Here is a 12259-nt window from a genome sequence, read left to right as displayed (position 1 = left end):
ATAGGCATGAAATATAAAGATGCTCCGCCGATCGGACATAATTTCAGCCATCAAGGGTTCAACCCTTCGCTGTGGGGAGGCCTGATGTACCTACGGAAATATTAACTAACTTTTCAACGCCATCCGTCATATTTACCCTGAGGATTAATTTTCAGCATTTTCTTACTCCTATTGTTTGTATACCTCAAAAGAGGTTACAAATGAACGATTGGTTAAAAGGTTCTTTCCTAAAACGCACGTCTTTTATTATATACCTATCTACCTACCTAACATTATTTTTTTCACAAAAAAAGCTGTTTTACATAGACGTTACCTAACTGGAAATGCGTTTTATGTTAAGCTTTACCCTATAAAATTCACTCAGCCATTCAATATTCAAAATTACCGTATTAAACTATTGCAAAAAAGCAGAATGAACTTTTATATTTAGTTCGTTGTTGTTTTGGTATCAGCTAAGTTTCTGAACGTAAGCACATAATAATAGCTGTAAGCACTATAATCACACACAAGAAATAAAACACAAAAATAGAGAAACAACAAACCTGGAAATATTAATTGAGGAGCATGCCCACTTACCTGAAACAAAAAAGAAATCACATGAGCGGTGCTTATTAAGCTCCTATTATTTGTATACCTAAAAAGATTTTATGTTACAAATAAACGATTGTTTACTATAAGCTTCTTTCCTAAAACGCACGTCTTTTATATACCTACATACCTGACATTATCATTTTTTACAAAAAAGCTGTTTTACATACCTAGACGTTACCTAACTGAATAAATCGAAGCTATACTTTATAAAATTCATTCAGCAAATCAATATTCAAAATTACCGTAGTAAACTATTGCAAAAAAGCAGAATGAACTTTTATATTTAGTTCGTTGTTGTTTTGGTATCAGCCAAGTTTCTGAATGTAAGCACATAATAATAATAACAAGTTTCTGAATGTTAGCTGTAAGCACTATAATCACACACAAGAAATAAAACACAAAATAGAGAAACAACAAACCTGGAAATATTAATTGAGGAGCATGCCCACTTACCTGAAACAAAAAAGAAATCACATGAGCGGTGCTTATTAAGAAAAAAATACAAGTGGGTCTTTATGAAAACGTCCTTCAAAATTCGCCAACATCCAAGAAGAGTGCTTATCGAGCGCAGTCGAATCGATTAATTGAGAAATCGATGGCCACTCCGATAACCGTCTTAGGCAGATGCACATCCCTTGCACGCCCGAGGCTACGATTACCATAACAAGCACCCATTACGCATCTACGGCAAAAGCTACATTCGCCACCACCAATTTGCATTCGAAAATATCCCAGCCATCCCTTATTATTTAGGCGATAAAGTCTAAAATAAAATTTCCTTGTACTTTTTCGAATTTGGCGGTACCTTTTGTTATATCGAAAACTAGAATTTGACAGTCCAATGCTTCGTTTGTCAATTGGCGTAGATTATACACGGCGCGGTAGGCAGCCGCAGGGTAGTGGGGTCGGTAGGTATTTTTCGTAACTAACTATGTAACAAGTGGTTTAAAATTGGAATCTACATAATAATGCGGGAGGTAACAAGGTTGGGGCGAGGGCATGTCACTCCGAACGCTTTCTCTGCACACAAATGCAGTGTAATTATGTATGCACATCGACAAATTTGATTTTGATGACTCAATAGACGGTGATGGAACAAAAATACATTTTCTTGACGTATTCGAGTTCAAAATCAACGGAATGTTTTTTGCAAAATTACGTGAAATATACATACTTAAAATCTCACTACATTGGTTAGCTAGAAGTGTATATGGTTAATATCAATATTTACCTAAACATTGTTCATATTGGTTAAAGATATTTTTTGCGTTGATTGGTAGTGTTGGTACTGAAATATACAATACAAAAAAAAATATTTTGACCGAAGTTTCTTTTTTCGATATATTAAATCACCGTTCTTACTCGAAAAATCTAATGGTTTAAGCACTTAAATATTATAGTGTAGCTTTATTTTTTAATTCAATTTCATCTGAAAAACTATGAAAAACGGTATATGTATAAAAAAACTAAAATACGAGTTTTTATTTCATAAACATATTTGTTGGTGTTCAAATAAATAAATAAATAAATAAAGCTTTTCTGGCGTTTGATTAAATAGTTAAATAGGTAGTAAGACATAAAAAAATAAACAAAAAAACCCCGATAGTCTGCGGAACCACGCAATTAACATTATGTTACTCGTCCAAAAAAAGAGCATGTAAAAACAAACTATTTTACCCTGCAAAATTATTTTCGCGAAAAACGCACCGGTGTGTGGCGCCCTCCAGCGGCTGTGAAAACACGCCTCTGGCCGCCGCGTGCGCTAAATTACCAATATCCCATGATAAAACAAACCAACCTGCTTGTTTGTGGGTTGTTTTTAAACACAACTTGCCGTCGTGCCTGCTCATGTGGAGGAAAAATATCGCAGAAATAATACGAAGGAAATAAATACGCAACAAATCAGTTTGTGTAAAGCGAAACGAACATTAATTGATAAATTCACGGACAAAATTGTATTTGTTTAAAATGTTAAAAGATTTTCTGTTTCTGAAAAATGCTATTAATTTATTGTTATTGGACAAAATTATAAGTTTTTCTTCTATCACATTTTGTCAAACAAAATTAAATAATAATTCCAACCATAATAATAGCTAACCATAAGAATAGCTAACCATAATAATTAATAGCTAAAAAAAGTTTTTAATTTGTCCTAAATAAATTTTAAATTTTAGTTACTTACGATTTATGGTTAACTTAAAAAATAAAACCTAAAATAATGACAACAATTCAAAAACAAAAAATAAATAAACAACAAAAAATCAGCACTTGCTGACATTCATAGCAGAGCGTAGTTTCGATCTACGGACCTCTGGGTTATGGGCCCAGCACGCTTCCACTGCGCCACTCTGCTCTGTCGGTGTCGGGCGAAATTAACGTACAGTTACTCACTGCGTTACGTCAGCGTTTCTACTACGAGTCTACGAACGAACTCCGATAAGAATTTCCTCTTCTTATCTTTTTGTAGGCGCGTTATTTTTAGATAAGTAGGTATGATAAGTATGAGAGTTTTTATAGGTCAGTGCTAAAAATAGAAAGCCATTAATACTTTGGCTTAGTTGCACCACCTAACTTTGATCGTAACTATAACGATAACCGGTGTTTTTTGTATGGATGTTCACAGATTTTTGACGTTTGTCAGAGTTAAAGTAAAATGGCGTAACCCATCCTCTTTAAGGGTTATTTTTACCGGTGCCTGAAATAGTATTAGATTACTAAGTAATTTGATATGTAAGGATAGATAATTGATAATATCTGATAGATAATTGCGCTATCAGGGACTTTATCAGCAAACCATAATGGCGAAATATCTAGCTATGCCCTACCAATTAAGAATACGAGAATAATTAAACATTTTTCTTCTGTACTTTTCCATAATTCAGAATAATAACGACTATAGAGTCATAAGTAAGTATTNCAAAAATATATTTTCTTGACGTATTTGAGTTCAAAATCAACGGAATGTTTTTTGCAATATTACGTCAAATATACCTACTTAAAATCTCACTACATTGGTTGCTAGAAGTGTGTATGGTTGATATCAATATTTACATAAACAATGTTCATATTGGTTAAAGATATTTTTTGCGTTGCTTGGTAGTGTTGCTACTGAAATATACAAAGCAAAAAAAAATGTTTTGACCGATTTTTCTTTTTTCGATATGTTAAGTCACCGTTCTTACTCGAAAAATCTAATGTTTTAAGCACTTAAATATTATGGTATAGCTTAATTTTTTAATTCAATTTCATCTGAAAAACTATCGGTATTTTTATATGTATAAAAAACACTAAAATACGAGTTTTTATTTCATAAAGCTTTTCTTTCTGATTAAATAGTTAAATAGGTAGTAAGACATAAAAAAATAAACAAAAAAACACCGATAGTCTGCGGAACCACGCAATTAACATTAAATGTTACTCGTCCAAAAAAAAGAGCATGTAAAAACAAACTATTTTACCCTGCAAAATTATTTTCGCGAAAAACGCACCGGTGTGTGGCGCCCTCCAGCGGCTGTGAAAACACGCCTCTGGCCGCCGCGTGCGCTAAATTACCAATATCCCATGATAAAACAAACCAACCTGCTTGTTTGTGGGTTGTTTTTAAACACAACTTGCCGTCGTGCCTCCTCATGTGGAGGAAAAATATCGCAGAAATAATACGAAGGAAATAAATACGCAACAAATCAGTTTGTGTAAAGCGAAACGAACATTAATTGATAAATTCACGGACAAAATTGTATTTGTTTTAAATGTTAAAAGATTTTCTGTTTATAACAAGTCTCTGAAAAATACTCTATTAATTTATAACGTAGGTAGGTAATATTAATTTATTGTTATTTGACATAATTTTATTATAAGATTTTTCTTCTATTACATTTTTTCAAACAAAATTAAATTATAATTCCAACCATATTAGCCTTATTGCTAAAAAAAGTTTTTATTTTGTTCTAAATATTTTTTTAATTTTAATAACTTACGGTTTGTGGTTAACTCAAAAAAATAAAACGTTAAATAATGACAACAATACAAAAACAAAAAATAAATTAACAAAAATACAAAAAATCAGCTCTTGCTGACATTCATAGCAGAGCGTAGTTTCGATCTACGGACCTCTGGGTTATGGGCCCAGCACGCTTCCACTGCGCCACTCTGCTCTGTCGGTGACGGGCGAAATTAATGTACAGTTACTCACTGCGTTACGTCAGCGTTTCTACTACGAGTCTACGAACGAACTCCGATAAGAATTTCTCATCTTTTTTGTAGGCGCATTATTTATAGGTAAAGTGTATGTTATGTATGAGTTTTATAGGTCAGTGTTAGAAATAGAAAGTCATTACATACAGGGCTATTTTTACCATGGCCTGAAATAGTATCGGTAATCTGACATTTAACAAATAAAATTTTGTCGATTACCGCCAATTGTATCTCCTGTATATTATTATCTCTGTCTGTCTCTACAAGTTGTATTTTATCTGATAGATAATTGTATCTATCTATCAGGGACTTTATCAGCAAACCATAATTATGGCGAAATACCTAGATATGCTCTACCAATTAGGAATACGAGAAAGAAGTATTTTTCTTCTGTACTGTTCCATAATTTTGAATAATAATTGATATACATTGAGTCATATTAAGTAAGTATCACCTACTCAAATACACATAACTACATAGCATAAAGTGTTTCCCAAACCACTTTACATCCATGTACGAGGCACTAGTCCATCTGGGAGCAAACCTTCGACAATGTATGTGGCCTGAGGCGGTCACTCGACTATGAGTGAATGGACGCGAATTAATACTTTTAGAGCCAATTTGTTCGATTGCTGAATTTTATTTGTGGAATAAGTACCTACGTTACTCGAGCTTAAATAAATCAGACGTTAGTATTTGGAATTTTCACTATTGACGTCGTTCTTTGAAGAATGTATAATTTAAACATTTTATTAAATATTGTTTTTAAAGTTAATTAATTACACAGAAACTAATAGTTGCGTAGCAGAAAAGCTGGAGTTAATGCTTAATTAATGTATAAATTGGTTACGAAATAATTAAATTGATAACATGGTTGAAGTACTTATTAATTTTTAAATGACTGTAATGTACTGTAATAATATGATGACAAAGATTTCAGATGGTTATGATGGTTATGTTATTAACAAATAACTGGACAAACCTCAAAGTAAGACACTATTTAATTACAGATGTAACGGTTAAATTTAAGTAATAAATAAAATTGAAAAAAAAAAACTCAAGGCTAAATCGAGATGTTTACAGACTACAGAGCTTTTAGGTGTCTGTTTTAATATTGAACCTAGGGCCTTCAGCATGCTACAGCGTCATTGACTAATCAGGTGATGTTATTGTCAAGAAAGTGATACCTACCTATCTTACCGACAGTCTAAGAGAAAATATACTAGACAACCTTCAGTCTATTTATGGAACTACGAGCGTCAATGTGCAATGTCCAAAACAATATCAGACGTCATTATGATCACCCATAAAATATAACAGCCAGCCATTATTAGCGTCATGCGAATTAACAAAATACGTATCATTTCCCAAATTAGGGTAAAGGCGCCTATGATCGTCCTAACAATGCCGGGCACCTCTGGGACTGGTGCCAATAAATGGCACAAAGGCACCCCGCGGGGCTCCACTGCCCGGGGCAGCCCGGCGAGAACAGCCAACTAGACTGGAGTGCTCTTACCCGCACATTGTGTGGATTATATGAATTTTGAAGAGTCAAAAGGAACGAGATGATACCCATTCAATAAAAAGCAAAAAGCTACTCAAACTTCATACAATGCAAGGCAACAAGTGGGGCTAAAAATTATTGATAAAAAGGTTAAGCAATGTTGCAGACCTAAAAAACTGCTAAAATCATAACAAAGGCATATTTTTTTATTTTAACTTTCAGCATAAAGCGTGCCAACAATATGGCTAAGTATTAATCTTCAACATACAAACATACAGCAAAAGTAAGTGACATAGACCAACGTTAGTGGCCGGCCGGGCTGTTATTTCTGTGCTGCGTCAAGCCCTGTATGGCTTAGAACGCTTAATCTTGCCTAGGACGAGGGTGTCGACATTATTGCTTTTCGCCAGAGCTCATTTGGGTACAGCGCCGATCACCCGCGATCGGACCCTATCGGCAGTGGGCTTAGCGATTGGAGTTTTAATTTAATTTAACTGTCTCATCAGTTTTGGATGTGTCACTGTGGCTTACTACTAGTTTGGATGATTGAAGACAGATATTGCTGGTGGCAGATACCTAAATTAACAATGTGGTCATGAGATCTTAGAATCGGCGAATCATCGTAAAGTACGTTAGGTGTGCTCGCTAGCGACTACGTAAAAAAATTACATTAATTGTATGACATATTGTGCTGCGCCCCTAGCGGCTACTTTCAAGAAACAAAATCTTCATAGAGATTTTTGACGTACTCGCTAGCGAGCACACCTAACGTAAACTCATGGTAGGTGCACTGATACATACTGACTACATAATAGTTTTTAATAAAAAGCACAAAGCTCTAAACTACTGTAGGTTTTTAAGATTGAAGTAATTTAAACCATTTTATTTTGATAAAAACCATAGCAATAACTTGAGCAAAGTTAGCGACATACGGTAGACTTGTTCAAATTATCCACGGGGTAAGCAATCGCAAAGGGTTAGTGCTACCATGGGGCATTACGCACGAACCATAAACCAAAATTAAAAGTTCTCGTTACATTGCCCTCGCACAATGCAACCATTCCTGGGGGTCATTCTTACAAAAATATTGTAATACAGCGACTCTACCATCTCTCTTACTAATTCCAGCATAGCAGGGAGAATAAAAGAGACAGATGTAGTCGATATCGAAATAGTATTTCTGAGTGGACCCCCTGACTAAATACGCCACATTAAGGTATCGTTAGCCAAATGACCTATTTCTAAACTAATAATGACATTAAACCATCCAACAAATATTCTAATTTGAGTCTTCACGTTGAGTATTTAGGTTGAAATTCAAATGTTATCTGCTCTGTATTTTAGAACGGGTTTGTTGTTTATACAGGCTGATAAAAAATCTTTATGAATGGGGCCGCGTGTGTCGATGTTGCCCTATTTATGTAAACGATTTCTGTAATTTCGACGATTGTTTTATTGCTACTAGACTACTTTTGTATAGCTACTACTACTATTTTAAACCTACCACGTTTTTTAAACTTAATAACTATTAAATTGCAATTAAAATTAATCAGTCACTTTACTAAAGAAAAGCATACGACATTTAAAATTTTATTTTAGTTTTGCATTTTGGTGTGCAAACGTAACAATCCAGTAATTAAAACCTGCATTTATTGTCCACTCTAAACTATAAACAAAGACCTAAAAATCTAATAAAACAGGGTCACCATTAATTATTTTCTTTTATCGCGTTTGTCGTACATTCGAGTCGCAAAGTCGCGGCAAAACGCTTCACTCACCCGGCACACTCGCCGACATAATTCATAAAATAATAGTTGCCGTCGTCAAAAGGGACGTTTAACAAATGATACGGCGGACTTCTATTGTTAAACCTTTTGTTGTTTTGCTCGTACTTACCACCCTTTATAACCGAAATGTCATAACTGGTACTATGACGTTAATTGAATTTATACTTAATAATAAGGTAGGTAAAGTCGAGTTTAGATTGTATTCAGATTAGCAATGAGTATTTTTTTATTTGCGCATGATACGAAATGTGTACAGCTAATAAGTCAGATGTGTATAATTATTATTTTATTGCGAGCGATTCGAATGCGAGTCATGGACGCTTGTGTTTTGGTGCAGTGTCTTTACTTTTTGCTTGTTCCAGGGTTCAGAGTATACGGTTTAAATTATTTATTATGACAATATGATGATTGTGGTCTTGCTGTTTTTTACTTGGTTTCGCTTGAAAAGAAGTGGATAAAATTATAACCTCAAAGGCTAACTTAGTTGAAGATTAATATGCACGGTTTAGTTGTTTACATTCCTCGAAGCAACTGGGGAATACGTAGAAATCGTGTACCTACATAAATAATTTTATTTTATCAAAATCTACGCTGTAGTGTTCTCGGGTTTCAGGCAAGATAATATTAATTCTAGAAATTAAATCAATTAGACCAAGAAATAATTTATAATTTAGAGCATTTTGATTTAACATTTGTATTTTTGAACGTAAGACTAACAATATACATTTGGTTTGTTGTTTTATATCTATTTTTAAATAGTACAAAAACGTAATGGGTCAAAATAACCATAAAGCAGCGAATAATATACTCCGCCTTGTTAAAAAAAAATCACCCTATATCCTACAACTACTTTGTTGTAACTATTTTGAATTATCTTTACGTAAGAAACTATCTACCCTGCATTCTTCACTATTGACATTTAAACGAAACTATAGTCAGAGTCACTGATATTGACCTCTATGAAAAAAATCAGGGTCAAGGGTTTTTTTTTCAGTTTTACCTTAAGTTACTTCACACGTGTGTTAGGTATTTATGCCACGCTATTGCAGTCTACGGAACCCTGTTCCAAAAGAAACTCATTCATACTTGATCGGTTCATTGTTTACCCGCGCGTAGGCCGCGCCCGGCGTGCGTCGGCGCAGTCGCATGATGATTTTATGTCTCACTTCATAATGAAGTCTGGTGGTTTGATTACCTAACAAACTGCATAATAATATGAAGGTTCTAATCCCGTTAGAGACAAGGAAGTTACTTTTAAAACTTCAGGAAAAAACTTGTGCTGCAGCTGAAATTTAAGACGTTACATCTAGGGGTTGTTCCCAACCCAGTTTTGCGGGATTCTGTATTACTATGTCATCATCATCATCATTTCAGCCACAGGACGTCCACTGCTGAACATGTATTACTATGTGTATATGTCAAAATAAATAATCTTCTAAGGTTGTGTTACACCATCTTACTTTGAATTTAACAAACGTCAAAAATCTGTCAAACTCCATACAAAAAACACCGGTTACCGGTTTAAAGTTACGATCAAAATTATGTGGCGCAACTCGGCCTTACTTAGCTGGTTTTTTGCGGGACACTGCAAACGGGATGCTCGTGCGAACATTCCTTAAAACACGTATACTATACTAAACAGGATCCTGCAAAAAACGGCATGTCTCGGTGGGAACAACCCCTTTATGTAATTATCTAACTGAATAAATACGCGTTTTTAGCAAAAAGTAAACATTACAGATCCCATCTCTTTAGATGTTTAATTGGTATTGATTGTCATGGTACTATTTTTACTCTAACTACCTACACTTTTAAGGAAAAAACAAGAGTTATCAATGACTTAGTAAACGATTGTTTATAAATGCTTTGTTGCTGTTTTTATTTTAAGCTATCTGTCGTTCAAGATGAAAAATTTTCCACTTCACGTTATGTTATTTCATATTTTTTTCCGAGGCTTTTTTTTGCATTTTTTACACATCATACAAATAATGAAGAAAAATTGCGTTTGCGTTTTGTGTTTGTGGGGTTAACTTTTACGTGCATGTCAAATTAATACAGGTAGGTAAAATATCTAACTGGAAATTATTGTTTTACAGTTTCAACAATTTGGTATTTGTAAGTAAAGTATTAAATTCTGCCTTTCTAGAGTAAAAACATTGTCAATGCGTTCATAACATTGCATCCAAAACCATACAAAAAATATCTACCCCAGTAAACAATCTGATATCAATAGCGGGTGCTGCGCCCCTTCATCAGGCATAGCAAAATATTGGCCGGGCCGGTGGGCGGACACTATTTATTATTTTTGTCGCTTTGTGCCGGGATTAGAACCGGTATTTAGATGGAATTGGGGATAAGGTCGGCTAATCTCGCACTCGCTATTGTGACCGCATCGATTTTTGTGACGCTTGCAGTTATGGCCGGAGCGCGCGCGCATGTACTAGGTAAGTTTTGGTAATCGAAATAATTACGAGTTCGTTGGTGTAAGCGACTGAGCTTAAACATAATAAAAATATTGCAAAGACGAAAGTACGTAAAAATAAAGAAGAAATCAAAAGAATAATAGGAAAAACATACGATTTTGACGATAAAATAAAAACAAATTCGTCAAACCTAATCGGCTACAAAATCTGCTAATTAAATGATTGACAAAATTATTATGCTCAAGAAATACAACCCTTCTTCGACAGTTTGAAACCAAAGGAAAACACTCAAAGCAACCCAAATACAATGACAACTAATTAAAGAAACTGACTTGCAAAGTCAAAATGTCAATGGGTATTTTTCCGTCAAGATCTATTATTTAAATCATCCCTCCTTGCCAGCTTGAAGTAGCTAGGATCGACAGCTTCAAGCTGCGCCTACCAAACTACAGTATTCAACGTACACACATTTTACTAGCTAGATTTAACACTCAAAGGAACTATTTATATAATACAGCTCTAAAATCCAATGCCCAAGTTTCATCAGCACTAATAAGCAGTGGAGCTCGAACAAATCGTCAATTAAGCGCAATTCCGTCATAAAAGCAGTCGAATAAAAATAAAAGCGATTCCGGACACCTCCCTCACGCCTAATCTCCTAACAAAGCGATGTTGGAACATTTTGGCGCGAAAATAATGAAGTACACGTGCCAATGTTGGTGCCCCTGTCCCCGATGCTAGGGGGCTATTTCGAAAACGACATCGATATGCTCTTACTGACAACTACTCAGATAGAACAAACTTTATTGTACACACAAGACAAAAAAAGAAATAAATAAATAAACGAAAGAGACTGCACAATTTAAGCAGCTCCATCGCTATGAGCGATCTCTTTCAGAATACCTAGACGACAGTTGCGATAAATCTTATGCATGTAAAACATTTCAAAATATTACAGATTTTCCTTAAATAATTCCTACAAGCATTGAAATTTTCTCTTCTACAAGTTTCATTTAGGTTTGCTATTTCTACATCGAAATCGGTTTCCAGAGTAGGACCCTCCTTTCGGGCGTTCCCCAATCGCGGACTTTCGCCACGTGCCGATCGCTATCAATGCGCGGCTGTGTCGGACGCGCGCGTTCTTAAAACATTAGAATTATGGCCGCCAACAAAATGCATGGCGTTGTTTTCGCGTCGCATTAATGGCGTGGGAAGTGCTGTCTGTTTGGGGCAAAAAGCACCATGGGAAATGCTGTGGCTAGTATTAATTGGGGCGGTGATAAACAGATTAATGTCGACTCCTCCTCATTGCGACTCTACAATGCCCTTTCTCAGTAGTTCCGCTTGTAACTCATTTCTGTCACCAGGATTGTGCCCTCAGTGGCAACCCTCACACTATAAAAGAGCAAAATGCAGTGTTACGAACTTAAAAGACAAATTTGTGAAATTTGAGGCAGTGATGAAGCGAACATACCCAAAAGAGGTCTATCTACTCTAGAGGTTTGATTGCTATCAGTAACCAGATCTTAATCTAATGAAGGTCGCAAGAAACAACTGGACGTGGGCAGCGCAGGACCGGTCATAGAGGAAACCCTCGCCTTTGTCCAGCTGTGGGCAGCTTTTGGTTGAAACGACAAAGAGACAGATTTTTAGAAAAGTAAAACTAACAAGACCATCCTAGCTTGAACCAAGAAAATAGAACAAGAACACAAGAATCAAAAAGATTTCTGAATCAGTGTTAAATATGATTTTGAAACGAC

The 12259-nt window shown here is 35.1% G+C and overlaps 2 non-coding genes across 2 annotated transcripts; both read right to left on the bottom strand.

Moving 5' to 3' along the window:
• Positions 1–2872: 2872 nt before the first annotated feature.
• TRNAM-CAU (transfer RNA methionine (anticodon CAU)) lies at positions 2873–2944 on the bottom strand. Its single transcript has one exon. It is a non-coding gene; the product is annotated as a tRNA-Met (tRNA).
• A 1729-nt stretch (positions 2945–4673) lies between these two features.
• TRNAM-CAU (transfer RNA methionine (anticodon CAU)) lies at positions 4674–4745 on the bottom strand. Its single transcript has one exon. It is a non-coding gene; the product is annotated as a tRNA-Met (tRNA).
• Between the last annotated feature and the right edge of the window lie 7514 nt (positions 4746–12259).

This window comes from Ostrinia furnacalis, unplaced genomic scaffold, assembly GCF_004193835.3.
Source record: "Ostrinia furnacalis isolate ACB-3 unplaced genomic scaffold, ASM419383v2 OfSCF3012, whole genome shotgun sequence".
NCBI classification, from domain to species: Eukaryota; Metazoa; Arthropoda; class Insecta; order Lepidoptera; family Crambidae; genus Ostrinia; species Ostrinia furnacalis.
This window is presented reverse-complemented; position numbering and strand designations above follow the sequence as displayed.